This window comes from Schistocerca serialis, chromosome 7 (genome assembly GCF_023864345.2).
Source record: "Schistocerca serialis cubense isolate TAMUIC-IGC-003099 chromosome 7, iqSchSeri2.2, whole genome shotgun sequence".
Classification (NCBI taxonomy): Eukaryota; Metazoa; Arthropoda; class Insecta; order Orthoptera; family Acrididae; genus Schistocerca; species Schistocerca serialis.
The window spans coordinates 252716022-252740743 of NC_064644.1; the positions used below are offsets into that span (position 1 = coordinate 252716022).

The 24722-nt window shown below is 40.9% G+C and overlaps 1 protein-coding gene across 1 annotated transcript in view; it reads left to right on the forward strand.

Moving 5' to 3' along the window:
* Window positions 1-1079: 1079 nt before the first annotated feature.
* The window catches only part of LOC126413002 (neuropeptides capa receptor-like), a 1154641-nt gene continuing 1130998 nt past the window's right edge, over window positions 1080-24722 (forward strand). Inside the window, exon 1 of the mRNA XM_050082895.1 lies at window positions 1080-1214. The gene's annotated coding sequence lies outside the window, so the exon portion shown is untranslated. The remainder of the gene's footprint in view (window positions 1215-24722) is intronic.

The window sequence follows — 24722 nt, forward strand, 5'->3', positions numbered from 1 at the left end:
GAAATACATGAAAAAAATTCGCCTGACTTCGCTAAGGAGAGACACCAAATCAGTATTCACTGCTAGCCGAGGAGTCATTGTTTATAGTGATATCCAATGATCGTCATGCCTAATGGTTGCTTATGTCCTTTAGGAAGTTCGGACTTTTTGTGACATTTCAACTTGCACTCGAGAATGACTGCAACGCCTAAGTCATAACTGCGTGAAATAAATGAAAAGTCTACTGACGGAAATTTTTTCAGACATGTTATGTATGTAGCGGGAATGCTGTAGGTCTGCTGTTATATTTACGAACTCGTGAACTCGCTCTCCTTTCTGAGAGAGTCGAGTCAACTTGTCTCCGACAGTAGTCACAAGTGAGATGTGACAAGTTGAATCGTCGTGCATACGGACACAGTGGGTTCGGTGATGGCGTCATAACACTCACTGGCCAGTTTAAAAGACTATACAGAGCTCACTTCTGATCTCTGATTACACACCTCTTCCCGCCTTGACTCACGTCAGCAGAAGACGGCCGACTGGCGTCACTCCTAAACCGTCCACAGCTCTCCATTGCAACGAGTGTATCCGTTTGACGGGGTCACTAAAGTAATGCGCGATAGCGTTTCTTCATTCTTCTCTCGTTTTGGTCGCAAGAAATACGATAATCCTACAGAGACCTAAGTAGATCTATTTACTTCCATGGTTTGATACTTATGGACTCGCTGTAAATATCTTTCTAGCCGAAAACAGAAGACTGATATGTTTAGAATGTCATAAGATATCTCAGTCTGTTCGCATAGCTTAATCAATTTCCGAGCGATGTCAGTTTCCGAAGCTCGACCCCGCGGCACGCTTCAGAGGGCCGCGGGGATAGGCCACAGCGCTTTGACACCTTTGACGCCGACGCCGCCACCGCCGACGCTGACGCCAGTTAGTTGCGGCGTCGTCCGCAGAGGCGCTGCCGGCGGCGCCGCACGCATGTCTGGCACGGCGTGCGGCCGCTAGTCCGGCGGCGGCGTCGCTTGGCGTCTGTGTCCGCGGGGGACGGCGTCGGCCGAGGCGAAAGCGCGTCGCGTACCGTCGCGGCGCTCAGGCCCCAGTGCGAGAGGCTGCGCCGTGGTACCAAGGGAGGCGGCTGAGTTGGTCGCGGCTCGCCCGCTGCTAGACACCATCCCACGTTGCCCGAAAATGCGCCAGTGCGGCACCGGCCTTGCTGTCTGCCCTCGTCAAAGGTAATCACAGCTGGTGACGTGGGTGGTTTTACTTTGCGGTGGACATGTGAGATTTTTGAAGCCAGTGGTACCTACGTTTCTACTGTTGCTTATCATTTCATTTGCTGAATAAATTATTGTTTTATTTGCAAGGCTGATATCTATGGAAAGCGAATAAGAAACCTAACGAGTCAACGATTGTAATTCATCAAAACGCATTTCGTCAAAACGCGTTTCTTGGTCTATGCTTCATTATCTGATTACATACTAGCCACAATCCTGGCACTAAGTTTAATTTGCTTCAGTTTGCCCCAACGTGACATTTACACTTTCCTACACGGAAATAAGTGTTGACAGTTGAACTTATACTGGGTTCCGAAATTTACAATTTCCAGATAAAATTGCAATTTTGTCTTGAATAAAATAATTTTGGGTAAAATAAGTTTGAGTTGGCAGTTAACCACCCTGTAGATTATCTCAGCAAGTCGATCGAAACATCGGCAATGTAGTTATTTTAGTTTTATATCGTAATGAAGGGGCCTAATATCGAAAAATGTTTTATTCAGAATGACACCGGAAGCCTACGAACTCATAGCACTCATTTGGTGAATAGTTTATACTTAAATTTCTCAACACGTCGCAACAACTAATCTATAATTTTCATCTACTTGTGTTACAAAGTACTTGACGTTTTTCGCAACTAAGTCTTAATTTTGCCTCTAACAAGAATCCTTTGACGTTACGTTTTGAATATCTTCAGTGATCTATTCACCAAAATAATTTTAGAACAATTATTACATTATAAATACATTTTTAAGTCAGCGCATTATTAACCTACAAGTACTACTATGAATAAACCCCAACTGTTATTACTTAACATAACGTACCTAAATCCCAATGATCCAAAATCAAATATTAATAGTTAAGAAAGTAATTATTATTATGGTAAAGATAACTATGAAGATTGTGAAGGCAGTTAGGGGAATAATGTTAGGAAAAACAGTCTCAAAATCCATTTTGAGAAGACGATAAGTTGTTATTAACGTCTACAAGATAATCAGCGCTGTAGAAGCAACTGAGGACGAATGCACGCACATATCTACAATGCAATGAATGTAAGCCTAACTACTGAAAATGCTAGAGAGTGGAATGTGAAAGCTGTGTCGTCTGAGAAACCCCAGTTGTCAGGAGCTACCAGTACTGTCAAGCATATGAGTAATTCTCTTTCTTTGTGAGAATTTGTGATTCCTCGTCACAATAGAGGGTAATCTATTTACAAATGTAATGTGTTGGTGAATTTCTACAGATATACGTTAATTTATACGTCAGTAGTAATTTTTCTTATTTATTAATGAAACTTTTGAACAACATTCATCAAACAGCAACGTCTGAGAGCTCAGTCATGCCTTGTTAGACAGCATCACAGTCAACAAGGGAGCAGCTATGTACTGTAGGTTTAAAACTAGACTCGTGTCTAAATATTATTTCCATCATGATCAGATGAGTCTGCTTAACATGACGACTGTACGTCTGTCGTGTCCACGTTGTTCGATAAGCCAGTAGACTTTACTTTTTTCTATCAGATCGTTAGATACCTGACAACCATTAAGCTGTAGTTATCAATCAGTTCCTCACACACAATGAAAAAGAATTTTCCACTTACATGTCGCGACGATTACCGACACCTTTGTGTGAAATAATTTATCGAAATCAGAACAAAATGAAATAAAGAAAGCCGACTCAAATTGAGTGAAGGCGTTCATCTGGACTACGCATCGTTCTGATGACTTTAAAAACTGTAATTACGTAAACTAAACAACATTGTGTGTTGAAGGATAGAACTCCAGTAGTGCAAACTAATTATTATTTCCAACTATAACTTTTATATACCTACAGACCTCTGTCACGAATCAGGTGTCCTATGTGAGGTAACCAGTGATTTACTGAATTGTATCCTGAATTACTTAGGAAATGTTCATTTTCAACGGAAGCTGCTGACTTTAGTCCAAAGACTGGTTTGATGCAGCTCCTCTCACTAGTTTATCCGGTGCAAATATATTTTGCTCTTCATACGTACTGCAAACTACATCCACTGTAACTCACTAAATGTTTTAAGGTCTTAGTCTCACACAACATTTACTGAAACAGCGATTCATTAATATTTTACCAACGTATCCAGGTGCTTAATGATGTATTAACTAAAGGGAAGAGAAATATATCATTAATAGGACTCGGAAAAAGATATGTTCTCTTCGAAAAAATAATTACTAATTGCTGAAAGGCTGGCAAATAGATGCAGCCACAAAGCCACAGTGGTGACGTCTATGAATTCCAACATCTCTCTCTTCCCCTCCTTTCTCATTTTTTGCTGTAATACTAGAAAAATTCTCAAATCTTTACTGATAAATGACAAAGCAAGATTTTTTCTTCACTTTAACTCGTTTCCGTAGCCAACAGCAGCGAAGTCACTGTGATATAGGTACACCTGCAGGAATTAAATGGTTCCCTCAGCCTCATGGCAGAGAAACCTACGGTAACTGTTGGAATATGATGATAATGTTTGGTTTGTGGGAAGCTAAAATCCACGGTCATCAGTGCGCTTACAAAGTCCCAATGTTGACACATTCCAATATTTTGACAATCCAATCTAGCCACAGTCACGAATGATGATAATGATGTTGATGATGATGAAGATATGATAAGCACGACACAAACACCAGTCCCCGGGCAGGGAAAATCCCCAACCCGGTCTAGAATCGAACCCGGATCCCGGTGTTGCAGTGGCAGCAACGCTAGCCACTAGACCACGAGGTGCTGACCTGTTGGAATATACATTCACATAATCTTTTACTATACGGTGACAACATACGAAAAATGTCGAAACGGACAGTTTTCTGACTGTCTTACCGCACAAATTTCCATCAGGAGACCATGAAAATGATTTTCACTTTTTCATTTTTGGGGTTCGCATACCCACTTCCGCGAAGACACCGGCCTCAAGAGCAAAATTCCCAACCTAGTAGTAGCTAGTGTATCTCTGCCTTCTAAAGGAGCGGGACTTCGTCACATTTCACCCTGTGGCTACCGTAGACGTAGAGACAGGTGTTGACATACCATGATTGGTATAATGTAGTTGTAAGCCCGACACAATTTTCGTGTTATTCTACAACCTTTCACTGTTAATGAACAGCCCTTCTTTTCATCCTGTTAATATACTAACATATTTAGATTTGTGTCAATATACCTCTAATCGTATGAGTACCAGGAACATTGTCATTTTTGAGAAGGTTGAAATTTGTGCCTCCACTCCGGTTATTTCTCATTGAAAAATACGTAACGAGACATTGACTTATCACAGTACAAGAAAATAGCTCTAAATCTAACTTGTAACTGTTCGCAATGACAGAGATATGTTTATCTGTGAGAAACGCCAATTATTTACGTTCTCAAGTTTGTCACTTAAAAGACAGTCAGCGGTTATTATTTGATGCAGATCGTGCTAACTGAAATATGATTCACGAAACAGATATTTTAGAACATCCACAACTCGTGTTTTTCATTAATAAATATCAACGTTAGTTCACCAATCAGCGATAGAAGAAACAATTAACATTTGAAAATAATGTAAGTAGTTCAACAGGACAAGGAAAGCGATACCTGTCGCGGCATAAACATTGCTATGAACAGAAGCGGCGAAATATAGATACGCGCTTTAATAGCCATAGAGAATATATTCGAATTTAAATGAATATTTTTCACCAACGGACAGTAACAGCAGCGTATTCAGCAGAAACAGTGCAATCATTCATTTTCCTCAAATGAAATGTTACGTAAGGCTGCTAGCTTTAACAGAGGCTTCACCTCGCCCTATGGCCCATTTCATGAAGTCTTAGTCACCCATTTTTCAATTATAATGTGAGCGGATCACAAAATATTACGTTGGAAGGCTCAAAAACCTACCTAACCTCTCAGAGCGTTTGAGAAAATTATCAACATTCGGCTGAATTGGCACTCAAGTTGCAGCCTGTACCTGCGTTTCATGATAAACAAGTTTTGGGTGCACTGATAGCGAATTTAGGTATATCATACCATGTATCAAACAGAAAGCCGTTTCTTCCCGTATCCAGCCATATCCATTAAATGTATTGGCTCGTAACCAGTAGCAAGGAATAAACTGTAAATTTACCAATCTTATAAATTGAGTGCTAAGCGTGCGGCAGTAGATCTTGCATTGTCGGTGCTGTAGCTTATCGAGTGTTATACCTTGTTTCTTCGACAACCACAGCTATCACATGGCTGCTACAAAAGCAGATGGAAACAGTTTTGACTGCGATACAAAAGTTTTTGGAACACTGTTCCAGGAAAACAGCTATCTCTTAGTGCTTTTACTTATTTACTTAACACAGTTGTGGTCGCAAGTAAGTCGTTAGTTTTTATTAGTAGATGACGGATTTCGATCTTCTAAAGAGATCATCATCAGATATACATTTGTTGATGACAGTAGAAATAGCTGGAAGTGTTCTCCATCCAGCGTGGACTGGCCTGCTCCGAGCCAGCGATTTCTTCTGTCAACAAGGAACGAAGATCTGATGGTGATGATCTCTTTAGAAGATGGAAATGGTCATCCAAAAGTAAAAATTAACAACTTGTATGCCAGCACGACTGAGTTTTACTACAATTGTTGTGATACAAAATATTTTTCTCCAATGTTATGCAGTGGTTTTTAAGTCAGACGTGTTGCAAGCCACATTGCATGTAAAAATCTTTGATGATCGACTGAATAACCTCCAGTGTTTGGATATCTCAGTTTTATCTGTCTATTCAGCAACTACAGAGATCTGAAGCTGTGTTCCGCATTTTCCGCCATTTTGGGCAAGCCAGAAGTAAATTCGGCGACAGCTACATACTGTTTCTCGATATGCTGTGTGATACTAGATTACATAACGCTTAAGCTGAGTGGAAGTTTCGATGATAAGGATGGTATTTCATATATTCTCCTCACAAGTTAGTTATGAGTCTACTTTCGCAGCAGCACCCTTTTCCGGTGTCGCACACGACAGGTTTTTCCTGTGTCGTGAAACATTTCGAAACTGTTATAAAGAGGAAATGCTGTAGAAAGAAAAACGACTTCTGCGTATGTTACTATTTTACATTTACCATTCCATCAGTTCATATAACTGTATTTGTTCATATCGTCCTTGTTCATCTAGTTTCTAGCTTGTTGCTTCAACTGTTGCTCCTCAGTTCTTTTCCCAGAAGAATGTAGTTTAATTCCCTGTCTACGTTTCGTGATTTAGTGTTTCTGCGATTTTCCTAAATCATTTTATGTGAGTGCTTGTAAAGCACTATTGAAATAACAATGGTATGCCTGGTACTTTCCTACTCGCGTCAGATAGGTACCATTTTATTGGTCATTCTGTCTGAGTTTGCGCTAGCGGCATGTCAGTGTGAAAGCGTCAGGGAAGATCTTTGTTCATAATCTGCAGACATGATCGAATGCCACTGTTGCACCTTGATCTAAAAATTATTAACTCGACGAAATGAATTCGTTACTCGCTTCCTGTATTGAAACTTGTCAAATAAGCCAGATTGGACTTTAATCTGTAACCTCCGTACACACTCTACAGCTCGGTATAGCAACATCATAAGATTATGCAATACTTTTTGCAGCTTCCTGGCGGAAGAATCTTCAGTTTGTTAACATACACCACGTTAAAAAGTACAAACACGTGTTTCTGTTACGAAATAAAAACAGTACAGGAAAATAGTTTGACGACATTGTGGTCGTAACAGCTGCAGTTGGAATTTTATAAGTAATGAGTACTCGGCAATGAGTGATATCACCTTTCTTATACGACCTTCTTCGATACGTTCATTAGTATCATAAATATTCCAAGTAATAGCAGATATTTCCTTCTCCGTTGGTTTGTTTGAAATCTGCGCAAATCTAATCAGTATCTACACTCATTTTTTATTTCTGTTATTACTGTAGTGTAAAGAATAAAATTGCCATAATTTTCATATTGATTGGAAATGAGTCACAGCATCATGAAAAATGTTTTGTACTCATTTAAGCGTTACCGTTGGACGTATTTCTAACTTAGAATTTACATGTACTGTAGTGACTCTTATTCAGACTACTGGCTTCAGTCAACAGGACATGACCGGACATGAAATGGTGTGGGATAACTTCCTCTTAATATACAACTCTAAGTACGATTAGTCAGCGTTGAGATAGCTTCCATTCAACGTTAAACATAAAAAAATTCTTGCACTAATCGTCACCTGGCTAGGTAACTCGGTGGTTAAATAAACGCGGCACACATACAAGACGCAATGGGTCTTAACTATCCTGCTTGTAATCATGGTCTTATGGTTTCATGTAAACGTAAAAACATTTAGAGGAATTCATTTACATATTAACGCTGCAAGTATCTTGTGTTTCACGATTTCTTCTTCCCCTTCCTGCTTAGCAAGGAGTATGGTGACAATGGTTGGCTTTATTCCCCCGTGTGAACCAATAAACCTTTCTAGTATTATTAGGGAAATGTAGTTCGAAACATATATATCTGTATTCTACCTGTTGACGTAATGCATGTGGTGGATGACACTTGAGTCACGTGATAAATTGTTTCTTTCCATTTCTTTCAGTTTGAAGGGATTTGAGAACAGTTGTTTCTATACCGCTATGAAAATCACTAATTTTTGCCAGGATAAATAAATAGAGTCTTGCTGTTTTATTTGCTTTCAATTCTTTGCTTTCATCATTTAGTTTCATCTGTCCCACATGTTGATTCTAACAGGCATTTTTATGGCATGTTTGTGGCTCAGGAGTGACATCGCCAAGAGATACGTAAACTTAGTATTTGTTAAGATGCGGAATCTTATGTAAATTTAAACAGCTAAATTTTCCTAGCCTTGAAACAGAAAGTCCATATCGGACTGGATATTACAATGCTTGTCGAATAAGACATCTCGTTAGGTAATTGTACCGTCCGCGACAAATTACTATGCAGTTCATCTCACCTAAGAAGTTACTGTCGCCCACGAATAGTAATGGCCGACAACACTTTCTTAGGACACGCCACAAAGTACTTCCGTTTCTCACGATGTCTCCAAATCATTAAACATTACGTTTATGAAGTAAATGTTGCGTGACTGCTTCATTTAAAATCGAAATTTGGTAGGTGGATATGTTAAAGAAAACTGATGAATCATTTACTAATAGCAATAAGGTGCACACGACGAGGAAACTCTCAGGCTGTCACCCACACTGATTCACTCAGTATCGCTCTTGGTGTTTTGTGAAAGAAATGTGGAAATATTTTCCGTCATTAAGTTTGGCTCTGTCTTATAATGTACTTCCAGCCTGACGGGAGGAAATTATCGGCACCTACAATTTCCATGATGCTGCTGTTGCCACAACATGCAATATTTAACAGTGGTTATCATCGTGTACAACCCATAGCGCTGAATACTTTGGTATTAATTGTCCCGGATATAATAATCAAAACTGGAAATTTCAGTATTATCCCAACATCAGTAATATAGTTAAGCATATGCCGACGGCCTGATGGTTTGCAACAGATCGTGTTGTGGAATATCCATAAATTCTGATGATAGAGATTTAGTCTATACGTTATTTACCCTTCATGTTGTTGCGCAATAGTGAAATCTGACTTGTCAATGGGACACCGTTGTCACTTTACACGCCAACAAACTGTGGATACAACAGTCACCAACTGATAGTTGTAATGGCTAGAATGATAACTTAAGACCATTCAGAAGAAAACTGCTGCCCTGTACTATGCCACTACCTGTCTTGCTTTAGAAATCTGATAACTGGTACATGTTATACTGCTATTATAAACCTGGTATTATACACGACGTACTCAGCCAGATATTTCGGTATCAACAAAAAGTCAGTAACTACGAACAGTGAGCTTCGATTCAACTGCCTAACATAGCAAGGGCACCTATACGATAGTTTGTAGGGGAAGGGGGAGTGCTAGACTTGGGTGTATGATGAACTTTTGACACTTTGAAAGACGAATTGCGACTTTTAAATAGCAATAAAATAGTTCCAGTTCAGATCAGTTCAGATCCCGTTAAAAAACTGCGTATTACCGACATTTAAATCATTTACTTCGAGGAAAAAAGACACTTGACTACGTTCCCCCTTTCCTTCTGGTATTGGCGCTCTTGTATCACATTTCAGAAAACGTATCCATCAGAAGTTTCTTTATCTTCATCATTTGACAATAAAGGCGTCGTTATTGTTATGAACGTAATACCACACTGGAAGTGCCCTTTTATTAATCAGAATGAAAATTATTTAACTTGTTGCACAATTAACCACGGATAGTAAAACGTAGAAAACTTGCGATTCCACAAAGTGAGCATGACGGCGGGTGTTATTTTTACAGCCGTTACATGCAGATTTATTCATCTAGTTTTGTCGTTAACTGGATTGTGTATAACGACCTACACATTGACACTAGTGTCCTTACCTTTAATTTTGCGTATCGCTCGTATTCAAAGGTTACATGGATGCATATGTAGCATATGACAGATGCGCTAAACTGTCAATATAGTTTACTTACACTTTCCTTTGGAGTTAAGTCCTATTTTTGTCGTATATATTATAGCCCCTTCTTAAGATTCCTCTCATTTAAAGCCGCATGTCTCTTACGTTGAACTTCGTTATATTATTAATCCTTCTGCAGTATGGAACTATCTTCCACATAGCAATTCAAATTAACAATAGACATTAGACTCTTGAATCCCACTATCGGTCACGCTGAATAAAATTGCGCACATGTCCAAAATACCTGTTGACAAGTCCATTTCTAACATTGGTATTATTCACCAACTGTGATGACAGTTCTCATTACTAGAAATGCATTAAATTCAAAATAAATGTATTTTTTTGTTTATTCTACTCTTGTATCGATCTAAACATTTATATGACATGCCTCTCAAATTTTCTGTCTACTTACCAAAACTGTCCATACATATCAGGTTCATGAATCCGATCTTCATTTGCACACTTGTGAGTGTTGTGTGATTACACTTTACTTACTTGAATCATGACTTTTATGAAAATTCGTGTTTCAGTTCTCGGTTAGATATAAAGAAATATTTGTTAGGGAATGAAAGTTACTACTGAAATATCCCTATGAAGATTCAAAAGGCATTATTAACATACACTTTGGACTCCTGCTACCAGAATCGCTTTTTGGTCAGAGTACATTCGGAAAAGACAATACTTATTTGGCCTTAATTAGCATGAGAAGCTTAGGAGTTGCACTTCGTGAACAACATAAAAATTCGATTAAATAAATGCAATGAAAAATCTCTGCACGGCATACAGTCTACGCGAACGAAGACTGTAAATAGATTGCAGGGTGTGAACTGCGGACTTTCAGCGGTCCATGTTTAAAAATGTATTGGTCTTCACACATTCCTTTACAGGAGCTTTGCTGTAGGAATATACGAAACTTATTTAAACAAACTGTATAGTTTCACCAACCCGTTTTCCACATCTTAATGCGTGTTGTTGGGCATTATCACCGTCTTCAAACGGAAGCAAATCCATTATTCCGAAGTATTTAACGGTCGCTTCATATAATGTCAATGCATTAAACGTGGGATAGGGTGGGGGGAAGGGGAATGGAAACACATTTGATAATTTTTATTGCTCTGTCACTGTAGTTCAGGCATTCATATAGGCTTTTGCACGTTATTAATTATAACACACGGTTTTCCTTCAAAATATTTTGTGCACTGTTATTTGAGGATTGAAAATACACGAAACAACCATTGGTTAAGTACGTAAAGATGAAGCAGAGTGTTCTGGAGATGCCGACTCATAATAGCCTAATACACACATCAAAAAAATTTTGCATAACCTCGATTCCTGGAGTTCCGGAACCTGTAGAGAAAATTGGACTAGAGTTCAACATAAAGATCACTTCCTCCCTTTTTATTGCTCATGAAAACCACATATATCATGGTTTACTACCACACACCGAGACATTCAGAGGTGGTGCTCCAGATTGCTGTACACACCGGTACCTCTAATACCCAGTAGCACTTCCTCTTGCATTGATGCATTCCTGTATTCGTCCTATGCATACTATCCAGAAGTTCATCAGCGCACTGTTAGTCTATATTGTCCCACTCCTCAACGGCGATTCGGCGTAGATACTTCAGAGTGGTTAGTGGGTAACGCCGTCCTTAAACAACCCATTTCAGTTTATCCCAGGCATGTTCAACAGGGTTCATGTCTGGAGAACATGCTGCCCGCTCCAGTCGAATGATGTCGTTATTCAGAAGAAAGACATTCACAAGCTGTGCACGATGGGAGCGCGAATTGTCATCCATGAAGACGAATGCCTCGCCAGTATGTTGCCGATATGGTTGTACTATCGGTCGGTGGCTGACATTCACGTATCGTACAGCAGTTACGGCGCCTTCCATGGCCACCAGCGGCGTAAGTCGGCCCCACAAAACGCAGGGAACCTCCACCTTGCTACACTCGCTGGAAATTGTGTCTAAGGCGTTCAGCCTGACCGGGTTGCCTCCAAACAGATCTGCGACGATTGACTGGTTGAAGGCATACACGGCACTCATCGGCGAAGAGAACATTGTGCCAAACCTGAGCGGTCGATTCGGCATGTTCTTGGGCCCATCTGTACGTCTCTGTTTGGTTTCGTCGTTGCAAAGATGGACCTCGCATCATGCAGCCTACTGCGCACAGTTTGAGTCATAACACGGCGTCCTGTGGTTGCACGAAACGCATTATTCAACAAGATGGCGTTGCTGTCCGGTTTCCTGCGAGCCATAATCCGTAGGTAGCTGCCATCCACTGCAGTAGTAGCACTTGGGCGGCCTGAGCGAGGCATGTCATCAACAGTTCCTGTCTTTCTGTATCTCCTCCAAGTCCGAACAACATCGCTTTATTTCACTCCGAGACGCCTGGACACTTACCTTGTTGAGAGCCCTTCCTGGCACATACCAACAATGCGGACGCGATCGAACTGCGGTATTGACCGTCTAGGCATGGTTGAACTACGGACAACACGAGCAGTGTACCTCCTTCCTGGTGGAATGACTGGAACTGATCGGCTGTCGCACCCCCTCCGTCTAATCGTAGCAGCCCATACATGGTTGTTTATATTTTTTATGCGGGTTTAGTGACATATCTCAACAGTCAAAGGGACTGTGTCTCTGATACAATATCCACAGTCAACGTCCATCTGCAGGAATTCTGGGAATCAGGGTGATGCAAAACGTTTCTTGAATTGTGTATATCGGCTGTACGACCCAACGTGAACACTATAAAAAAGAAATTTTTAGACATTTATGTTCCTGTTACGACTTATTGAGGACTGATAAGTAAAGTAAGTCATTCAGAATATAAGCTCTGTTGATGAATTCTTGTGTTACCTCATTTGCCAGCGACTTTGCGAAAAGGGTGTTTGCTTCGATTAGTAATTTATACAATCAGCATTTATCAGATGTGTTCAAGTGGCGATTGGTGTTGATAAAAGGAACAGATTGAAAAGTACTACCACATTTTAAATTTAGGCCGAGGTACTCATTACCGAAAACAAATTTTATGAGTAACAGTTACAAGTTTGCGTAATTTTATGCCAGACGCGAGGTTATTGGAGACAAAAGGCTATGACACCGGAATCAAAATCAAAAGATGAAGCTGCCGTAACCTTTTTGAATGATTTACGGAACGCACGGACAATTTAATTTGTGATGGCCGGCATATAAATTGAGCATCTTAACTGCCGGGTGATACTGGATGTGACCGAGGATTTGGACTACAGAAATTTCAGAGAAAACCAAATACACCGAGTTGCTCAAAAACGTTCAAATGTGAGTGAATTCCTAAGGGATCAAACTGATGAGGTCATCGGCTCCTAGGCTTAAGCGCTACTTAAACTAACTTAATGTAACTTATGCTACGAACAACACACACACCCATGCGCGAGGGAGGACTCGAACCTCTGGCGGGAGAAGCCGTATAATCCGTGACATGGCGCCTCAAACTGCGTGGTCATTCCGCGCGCCAGTGAATTGTTCAACATCCTCAGAAATAGTAGTGAAACTTCAATACAACCATACGTAATAAGTATCATGTGTCTAATTTCTAAATTTAGTAATGCACTATCACTCAACTGTAGAACAATTGGGTAACAATAACAACACTAGGAATTTGTCATTCTGAGGATACAGCATATCTGCATTTAATATGTACACAAAGAGTATGGATAAATTGTTTCAGAAATGGGGGAGATGTCTGTTAATGTTCCAGGACAAACCATTTATGGATGGAAAACGCAATAATACCAACGTATTTTGCAAACTGTTCAAATGAAGTACCATTTTAATCTGTTCTGATTCTTGAAGAATCTCTTCTATATAGCCACAATTCCAATGTCAGTAGTCCGCACAAAAACGAAAGGTGGATTACGAAATATAGAGCGATGCACAACATAATCAGCAGCAGTGACTAAGCTGTACGTTCTAGTATACAACACGATCACGATCACACGTCAGTTTCATTATGTCAAGATAAACGAACATTCAATTTCAATTATCAGTATAAGGTGATACAAGTAAAAAGCCATTTTACATCGTGAAACTTGAAATGTATCAAAAACTTTATTATATAGTAAATAGTAAACAATCGAATAATGTTGGAAACTATACGCGCACTTGACCGAATATTAACACAGAGATTTTTTAAATTCAAGCACAAGTTACAAATGTTTTAATTTAATACACACCGTTACAGTGAGCACTGATTAATATTACAAACAAAGCAACTCTCATACGGGTGACTAGGGTGCCCAGATGTAAGGCCCTGGTCTCATATTCGGGACGACACCGGTTCGAATCTTCGCCCCGTCTTCCAATTTTAAATTTTTTGTGACTTTCCGAACTCGCATAAAGTGAATACCGAGATGAGTCCTTTCAATTGGCACGCTGCATTCCTTCCTCGACCCTCCCCAATACGAACTTGCCCTCCGTCTCTAACGACCTCGTCGTTCTAGAATACTTACTGCCTGTGAGTAAGGCGTTATGGGTCTCTGTCTCTAATGACTTCGATGTCGACGAGACGTTAATCCCAGTCGTCCTTCCCTTTTAGAAAGGCATTATGAGCTTTTAATGGGGACAATGCAACAACAACTAGCTTTGATGATAGTGCAGTTAATTATCATTAGTGTTACAGAAGTAGCTGTGAGAGCGCGCCACTATCAGAAAGTGCCTTAACTACACTGTCTAACTATCCTGTGTTTATTAAATACTTCCAACAAGTATAGATTACGCTTAGCATTAAATTCATGTGACTTTATATGGTAATGGGGGTAATAGTTCATTAATGCCTATAATTGCTCAAAGAGATTTATACGTCTAAATAACACTAGAATTATATATAACCGAAATCGTAAAGGGAATAGGAGTAGGGATGCAAGGCAGTACATAATTGACAAGCAATTTATACGCTTCTACACGGTTGAATACACTCTTCAAGATTTTCTTCTGCTCTCTAATTTACAATTATCGAAGAAGAACTTTTCAAACCTTCTTTTCAGAAATTCTGTAGAACAAGATATATGTTGCCAGGACACGACACGACGTAAAAGGCAGCAAAGTGTGCCGCCCAACTCCAAAATGATCACCTCTTCACCCTGACATTATATATTTCATTTTTATTGGATTATGACGATTGCAGCTTCCATCAAAAGTGCCATTTTCTACATCATCCAATCTACAAGCTACTACTTCCTCAAAATTTGCTTTGAGTCAGTGATTACAAAATTGTAAGCAGTTTCACGGTTTAGTGCATGAAGCAGTGTAGCATCTACAATTACATGTTATCTGCTAATATGAGCTACGAATATTCGTCTGTAGATTTGTTGCAATATTGAAGGTCTTCCCAATGTTGTCAGCCAAGAAAACATTTCTTCTTTTGCGGTATCTATTCCTTATAACACCACATTTACGTTTCCTTGTCTACTTGTAGCATGAAAGTGGATTAATGTACAATAATGGAAAACCATTTGCCTCTTTACCACTTGTTCACTACCGCTGATAAATTCTGCGCTAATACAGGACTGAATAAGTGTGTACCGCAAAAGATGCACGGGATGCTGATAGCTACTCGAACCCCTCAAGGGGGGGGGGGGGGGGGGGGGGGGAATGCTACGTTTGCAAACCGAGCTGGAATCACGGCAGATGCGTAAATTCAGTAACAGTTTTAACACTACCAGAATATGAAACAGGTGTGGAGCAATAACGTCTAGGACTACATCTGGAACTATATATTGCGAAATACCGAGACTATTTCGCCGTTGGCCGTTTTCGTAATGGTAGCTAAAATACCGGACAACCGCGGGCTCTAAAATTTTCATTTACGTTTTGCACTCGTTTTACAATTTTTTCCCCTGCTATCAGGCAGCGTAAAATACTGCTACGTGCCTGACGGTTACCTGCTGACAGCCAAGTAATGTGCAAATATCAAAGAGTTTGTACTTCCTCAGTTAAGTAAAATGTTGCTAGTAGTAGTACAGGGTTGTTACAATGAAACTGACGGTGTTTGGAATGCTGCTGTGTGGCCTGCAAACATCGTTGCACGCTTAGACATGGTAGGTAGTTTCATATATTTGTGTGGTTGCTGAGAGTGCCGAAAAAGTAATAGTTCCGCTTTCTGTCATAAGGTGAAAATATGTGCGCTGTAAGCTGTCAGAATGTAAAAAATTACATTGTCACTTGGCGTTATGCGCTGATTTCTTTTGTGAAGTGGCTTTTATTGTACAGGATTAAGAAGACTGATGTATTCTGTACGAAAATCAATGACTACTGAAAGACAGTGCAATGCCGGTAAAGCTGTTTCATTAGAACCGCAACAATAGCAGCGCTGCATTACGGTGACATAGCTGACAATAACAGCTGCGAAGAGAGCTAAAGAATAAGATCAAGTACTTTGGAGAAACGTGTGAATTAGGTGGTCCAGCACGCGGCCCACTCCCATGGTAGTTGGTGACGATGGCGTTCGGTTTGTGGGGCGCTCAACTGCGACGTCGTCAACGCCAGAACATAGTCAAAATTTTTACACAGTCCAATTTTTAGACAGTCCAACCTAGCCGCTGTTACGAATGATGATGACGATGATGGAATGATGAGGAAAACACAGACACCCAGTCCCCGGGATGGCGGTTGATAGAAGTGCTGTAGCTACAGCCTATCGCGCAAGCACATGGCTCACATTCTGCAGCCAGTGTTCGAGCTGTGTCACGGGGATTGTCTGTCCCCTAGTCAACAGTTCAAAAGATTTTATCGCGCGTTTTATATACGTATCCCTAAGATTCAGAATGTGCACCAAATGAAACCCCAAGATCACTTTCCTCTTCGTTTTTAGCAAACATGGAAATGAATGACACGTGGCGAATGTGGCACACTGTACGCTGCGCGGTGCCATGAATGCACAAATCTGTCGCATATCCGATTATATTGTACCACATGTTGTGCAGGTTCATCCACTGCACTCAGTTTATGTGACAGTGTGGTGCTGTTTCAAAAACTCCTCCAATCTCACTCCGTCTTTCTTCGAGAAGATGACGTCTCGATGACCCGTTAGGTGTACAATGACATCTGCACTTTATAAGAACCTCCCTGTACAACATGTGATTTCAGCTTCTCAATAACACAACTTTGTACACACCACTATTTTCACGCAGTACTGACCACATCAGCTCATGCAATGTGTGGCCTTCCAGATCCCGGACATCATTCCATGTGGCTTCTGGCTGTGGCGATATCTGACAGATTGTGTCTATCAGGGATGTATCTGGGCTCTTCCATATGTGAAGAATAGCGGAAGACAACATATCTCCCTAATTACACGGGATATGCTGCGAGCAACGGTCATCCATGCCGTGTTACGGTTGCGGCATGCTGGTGCCTTGGGAGACATATGAGACTTGAACACATGTTGTGACTTGTGATGACATCGCAATAAACATACCAGAACCACAGTTATCGTGTGTTTTCTGGTTACTTCCGTTTTCCTGTACCCGCACCATATTCTGACTTTTTGCAGCGCCAGATTTTCACCTGATGCCAGAAAAATACCTATTAATTTTTTCATCATACTCAGCGAGCACAGTGCGTCGTGAACGTACCTACTATGTTTCAGCGTCCTGCTATGTATGCAGCCCACACTACAGCCCTCGGAAAATAGTCATTTCAATTATAATCACTCGGTATAATATAAGGTGGTGGGAGGGACGAACATTGTTTTTCAGTAATTCTGAGCTTTATTTCTTAAGAAATTTTGTTCTTCTCGTCCACAACTTCCCCTTCTATGTAACTAATATTAGTCTCTCATATCACCCTTTCTGCTCACTTGTGCTTGTTAGCTGAGATCCCGAACTTGTCACTGCCAGGAATCTCTGTAGATACTATGTCGACCAATCGGAAAGGGTTCCTTTTTACCCAATGTAATGAATGCCATTCATTTCGAAAGTGTTCTCTATCATTTTATGTAGGTTCCTGCTGGGTACAGTATCGTCTTTGTACTGTTGATGACAACGTTCTGGCAGTGTGAGGCCAAAACCCAATTTTTTGACTGTAAGAATGGGCAGATGAGCTCTGCATCAGCTTGCGTCAGGGAAGTCACCATCGATGGTGCCATCGACAATGTCACATATAGTCGCACCGCAAGACACTGTGAAAAGGTTTGGAATGTAGCGCAGGTCATAGACTGTGCAGGTTGTAATTAGGAACAGAATGCAACTTCTGTACGAGGGTTATTCGGAAAGTAAGGGCCCATCGGGTGCGAAATGGAAACCACAGTGAAAATCCGATGAAGCTTTGCACAAATGTTTTGATCAGAGTCTCTAGCATGCCAGCCGGCAGCGTCATGTTGTTCTTTTCATTTCTGAACGTACAGTGAGCACGTAAATATGCCTAGAAAATAGTGTCTCCGCCAAGTATGAGGACCTGGTGAGGGATTTCGCCTATTGTAATGCACCCCACAAACATAAATTGTCATACTTTTCCTTCTTCATGACAATTCTCGGACTCACTCCGCAGGAGGAAATGAAGATGTTCCTGCAGCGTTCATCACCTACAGTACAACCCGCAGTTGGCTCCCACTGAGCTTCATCTCTGCTCACATGAATCGCTGACAATGAAGATAATCTTTTGCCACCGACATCGAGCTGCAGACCAGTAGAGAGAATTGTTGGTACAATGCTATGACAGATGTCTGAGTCGGTGCGACGACTATGTAGAGAAGCAGATGGGAGGCGCAGTTAACTGGTGCAATTAAAACATTTTTGATCATCACAGTGGTGTCCATTTCACGACCGATCGGGTTTTACTTTCCAAATAGCCCTCGTAGATCACATTATGGCACGACATTTTCTTCCACCACCTACTTCCGAAACGAGCGCCACCATCTTTACATACTACCGACCTCTCTTCTCTCTCTCTCTCTCTCTCTCTCTCTCTCTCTCTCTCTCTCTCTGTAAAAGCGTTTGTTCCGTGTGACGGAGTCCACTGCTTTCAAGATTGGGAAAATAATTTGTTTTTTAAGTCTCCAGTCGCCGTAGTCGTCATTTGCGACATGTGCACCATCCGTCTGTGAATCGAATATACTTTTGTTCCGTGTATTATCGTATTTTAACAGTTTGCGTATCGGTTTTACTGAATGAGATGTTTTGGACGAGTCCCCATTCACCTAAGAGAGAATGGAAACCCACCAAAAAAGAGCAATAAATCTTGCCGGGGTACGAGATCAATGGTAGTTAATTCAGAAGGTGCGACATGGTCGCAAAGACAACAGTGATCCAGAAAGAGTAGAATAAATTTCTTCATTTCCGTCTATGATCAGAAACTTGTTACGTCCTCAGACTACCGGTCAGCAATGACCATCTTCCGATCTGGTTTAAAACATGTCCTAATATAATGGAACCATACTGTAATCGTCAAAAACACGGAACCAGCTTGGCATCGTCGCACATACATAAGCTGTGGTATATACTAGGCCACAATCAATAAATTTCTTGGTTCTTAATTCGTCGCGGGGATTCGATTCGCGTCTTGCTCACACCGTAGCAGCGCCAGTTATCAGCCGGTGCGATACCCTATATGAGTGCGTATGGTACCGGCTTCTGCTGCTGAGCTATAGTTGCTTGTTCCGGATGACAGCGCTCGCAGCTCATATACATCCATTACTGCAACTTCAAAAACTTTCCTTATAATTTGTCAACACCTGGCTGATATCCGAACCTGGCGGCTGCCTTACCGTCGCAGTATTTTTTACTGATTACTGACTTACTTTGAATGTACTGCCTGTAATTATGGTTCTGATTTCCGGAGAACTTTTGAATGCCTGGACTTTCTTTCTTTTAGCTATATCAAAAGAAATCTAGAACTTCTTGTACTGTTTTCAGTACATCTCATCTTCAAAAAAGTCATCTTCTTGTATTTGGCGAGAGTTATTTAAAATGACATCTCATCCAATGATATTTCTGTTAATTTCCTTGTGTATTCTTTCCTGCAACGGAAGACTGATGCAAAACAAAAAGTAGTTAGATTTATATGAGGATTACGTTGAGATTCTGTCATGTTTACAAATATTGAATACTTTTAACAGTTTGATGCAATTTACCGACGATTTATTTAATTTTACGAGTGACATATTGTCTCGTACTTCTGTACGTCCATATTATCTATCTGTAAAGATCATGTCATGGAATCGAGAAAACGATGTGATATTCCCTAATTTCATTACATACCTGCCATTTCACGTACCATAAATCATGATGTTGACGTTTTTTGTATGACTACGGAGATTTTCTTCTAATGTGATATAATCTCCCCATTAAACAGTCTTAAGCATATTGTAAACGATCGTAAACCATCAACATGAACCTACCACAAGCCACTCTAAGTTATATGCCTGTCATTTTTGCTCTGCTTTGCTTCCTTTGCGAACGGTGCGCAGCAATAATGTTTCTCCGTAAGCCTCCGAGAGTGTCTGATGTTATTTAATTTTATCTTCGCGGTTATCCAAATAGGAGTAAACTGTTCATTTTTCATTCGAACAGGTCCTTTGTCACCAGTTTAATTTCTTTTTTATATCGACATGCTATATATCAGAGCAAACCGTTTGGAACTATTTTCTTATAGCTCTTCATTTCCCTAAATTACCTAACGTCATTGTTGTTGTTGTTGTTGTTGTGGTCTTCAGTCCTGAGACTGGTTTGATGCAGCTCTCCATGCTACTCTATCCTGTGCAAGCTTTTTCATCTCCCAGTACCTACTGCAACCTACATCCTTCTGAATCTGCTTAGTGTATTCATCTCTTGGTCTCCCCCTACGATTTTTACCCTCCACGCTGCCCTCCAATACTAAATTGGTGATCCCTTGATGCCTCAGAACATGTCCTACCAACCGATCCCTTCTTCTGGTCAAGTTGTGCCACAAACTTCTCTTCTCCCCAATCCTATTCAATACTTCCTCATTAGTTATGTGATCTACCCATCTAATCTTCAGCATTCTTCTGTAGCACCACATTTCGAAAGCTTCTATTCTCTTCTTGTCCAAACTATTTATCGTCCATGTTTCACTTCCATACATGGCTACACTCCATACGAATACTTTCAGAAATGACTTCCTGACACTTAAATCAATACTGGATGTTAACAAATTTCTCTTCTTCAGAAACGCTTTCCTTGCCATTGCCAGCCTACATTTTATATCCTCTCTACTTCTACCATCATCAGTTATTTTGCTCCCCAAATAGCAAAACTCCTTTACTACTTTAAGTGCCTCATTTCCTAATCTAATTCCCTCAGCATCACCCGACTTAATTAGACTACATTCCATTATCCTTGTTTTGCTTTTGTTGATGTTCATCTTATATCCTCCTTTGAAGACACTGTCCATTCCATTCAACTGCTCTTCCAAGTCCTTTGCTGTCTCTGACAGAATTACAATGTCATCGGCGAACCTCAAAGTTTTTATTTCTTCTCCATGAATTTTAATACCTACTCCGAATTTTTCTTTTGTTTCCTTTACTGCTTGCTCAATATACAGATTGAACAACATCGAGGACAGGCTACAACCCTGTCTTACTCCCTTCCCAACCACTGCTTCCCTTTCATGTCCCTCGACTCTTATAACTGCCATCTGGTTTCTGTACAAATTGTAAATAGCCTTTCGCTCCCTGTATTTTACCCCTGCCACCTTTAGAATTTGAAAGAGAGTATTCCAGTCAACATTGTCAAAAGCTTTCTCTAAGTCTACAAATGCTAGAAACGTAGGTTTGCCTTTCCTTAATCTTTGTTCTAAGATAAGTCGTAAGGTCAGTATTGCCTCACGTGTTCCAGTGTTTCTACGGAATCCAAACTGATCTTCCCCGAGGTTGGCTTCTACTAGTTTTTCCATTCGTCTGTAAAGAATTCGTGTTAGTATTTTGCAGCTGTGACTTATTAAGCTGATAGTTCGGTAATTTTCACATCTGTCAACACCTGCTTTCTTTGGGATTGGAATTATTATATTCTTCTTGAAGTCTGAGGGTATTTCGCCTGTTTCGTACATCTTGCTCACCAGATGGTAGAGTTTTGTCAGGACTGGCTCTCCCAAGGCCGTCAGTAGTTCCAATGGAATATTGTCTACTCCGGGGGCCTTGTTTCGACTCAGGTCTTTCAGTGCTCTGTCAAACTCTTCACGCAGTATCGTATCTCCCATTTCATCTTCATCTACATCCTCTTCCATTTCCATAATATTGTCCTCAAGTACATCGCCCTTGTATAGACCCTCTATATACTCCTTCCACCTTTCTGCTTTCCCTTCTTTGCTTAGAACTGGGTTTCCATCTGAGCTCTTAATATTCATACAAGTCGTTCTCTTATCTCCAAAGGTCTCTTTAATTTTCCTGTAGGCGGTATCTATCTTACCCTAGTGAGATAGGCCTCTACATCCTTACATTTGTCCTCTAGCCATCCCTGCTTAGCCATTTTGCACTTCCTGTCGAACTCATTTTTGAGACGTTTGTATTCCTTTTTGCCTGTTTCACTTACTGCATTTTTATATTTTCTCCTTTCATCAATTAAATTCAATATTTCTTCTGTTACCCAAGGATTTCTACTAGCCCTCATCTTTTTACCTACTTGATCCTCTGCTGCCTTCACTACTTCATCCCTCAAAGCTACCCATTCTTCTTCTACTGTATTTATTTCCCCCATTCCTGTCAATTGCTCCCTTATGCTCTCCCTGAATCTCTGTACAACCTCTGGTTCTTTTAGTTTATCCAGGTCCCATCTCCTTAAATTTCCACCTTTTTGCAGTTTCTTCAGTTTTAATCTACAGGTCATAACCAATAGATTGTGGTCAGAGTCCACATCTGCCCCTGGAAATGTCTTACAATTTAAAACCTGGTTCCTAAATCTCTGTCTTACCATTATATAATCTATCTGATACCTTTTAGTATCTCCAGGCTTCTTCCATGTATACAATCTTCTTTCATGATTCATAAACCAAGTGTTAGTTATGATTATGTTGTGCTCTGTGCAAAATTCTACCAGGCGGCTTCCTCTTTCATTTCTGTCCCCCAATCCATATTCACCTACTATGTTTCCTTCTCTCCCTTTTCCTACACTCGAATTCCAGTCACCCATGACTATTACATTTTCGTCTCCCTTCACAATCTGAATAATTTCTTTTATTTCATCATACATTTCTTCAATTTCTTCGTCATCTGCAGAGCTAGTTGGCATATAAACTTGAACTACTGTAGTAGGTGTGGGCTTCGTATCTATCTTGGCCACAATAATGCGTTCACTATGCTGTTTGTAGTAGCTTACCCGCATTCCTATTTTCCTATTCATTATTAAACCTACTCCTGCATTACCCCTATTTGATTTTGTGTTTATAACCCTGTAGTCACCTGACCAGAAGTCTTGTTCCTCCTGCCACCGAACTTCACTAATTCCCACTATATCTAACTTCAACCTATCCATTTCCCTTTTTAAATTTTCTAACCTACCTGCCCGATTAAGGGATCTGACATTCCACGCTCCGATCCGTAGAACGCCAGTTTTCTTTCTCCTGATAACGACATCCTCTTGAGTAGTCCCCGCCCGGAGATCCGAATGGGGGACTATTTTACCTCCGGAATATTTTACCCAAGAGGACGCCATCATCATGTAATCATACAGTAAAGCTGCATGCCCTCGGGAAAAATTACGGCTGTAGTTTCCCCTTGCTTTCAGCCGTTCGCAGTACCAGCACAGCAAGGCCGTTTTGGTTATTGTTACAAGGCCAGATCAGTCAATCATCCAGACTGTTGCCCTTGCAACTACTGAAAAGGCTGCTGCCCCTCTTCAGGAACCACACGTTTGTCTGGCCTCTCAACAGATACCCCTCCGTTGTGGTTGCACCTACGGTACGGCTATCTGTATCGCTGAGGCACGCAAGCCTCCCCACCAACGGCAAGGTCCATGGTTCATGGAACCCTTTAATTAAGTGGAACTTAATTACGAACGTCGCCTTTAAAGAAGCACTGCAAACATTAGATACGGTGGAAAGTAGTGGAGGGGAGGAAGCGGAACAGATAATAAACGAAGATCACTTCTCTGGCAATATGTTTTGGCTGTTATATGATGTCATCAGACTCCAAGGAAACATAATAATCGCTATGTCAAAGAAAGCAGGTGCCCTCGTGTTTTATTACCGAACCGTCAACTGATAATCTCATATTTGCAAATAATATTGCAAATTATGTATATTACAGACGTCAAAATGTTTTGCATCACCTCGGTCCCGAGAGTTCCAGAACCTGTACTGAAAATTGCAATAGAGATAATATAAACATTATTTCCGCACTTTTTATTGCTTATGAAAACCACACGTTGCATGTTGTACCACCATACAGTGACACCTTCAGACGTGGTGATCCGGACTGCTGAACACACCGGTACCTCTAATACCAAGTAGCACGTCCCCTTGCATTGATGCATGCCTGTATTCGTCGTGGCATACTTTCCACAAGTTCATCATGGCACTGTTGGTCCAGATTGTCCCACTCCACAGGGGCGATTCGGCGTAGATCCCTCAGAGTGGTTGGTGGGTCACATCGTCCATAAACAGCTCTTTTCAGTCTATCCTTGCTATGTTCGATAATGTTCATTTGTGGAGAACATGGTGGCCACTCTAATCGCTCGATGTCGTTATCCTGAAGGAAGTGATACACAAGATGAGGAAGACGGGGGCGCGAGTTGTCGTCCATCAAGACGGATGCCTCACCAATATGCTGCCGATATGGTTACACTATCGATCGAAGGGTGGCATTCACGTATCGTGCAGCCGTTACGGCGCCATCTATGACGACCAGCCGGGTACGTCGGCCCCACGGAATGCCACCCCAAAACAGCAGGGAACTTCCACCTTGCTGCACTCTCTGGGCTGCGTGTCTAAGGCGTTCAGCCTGACTTT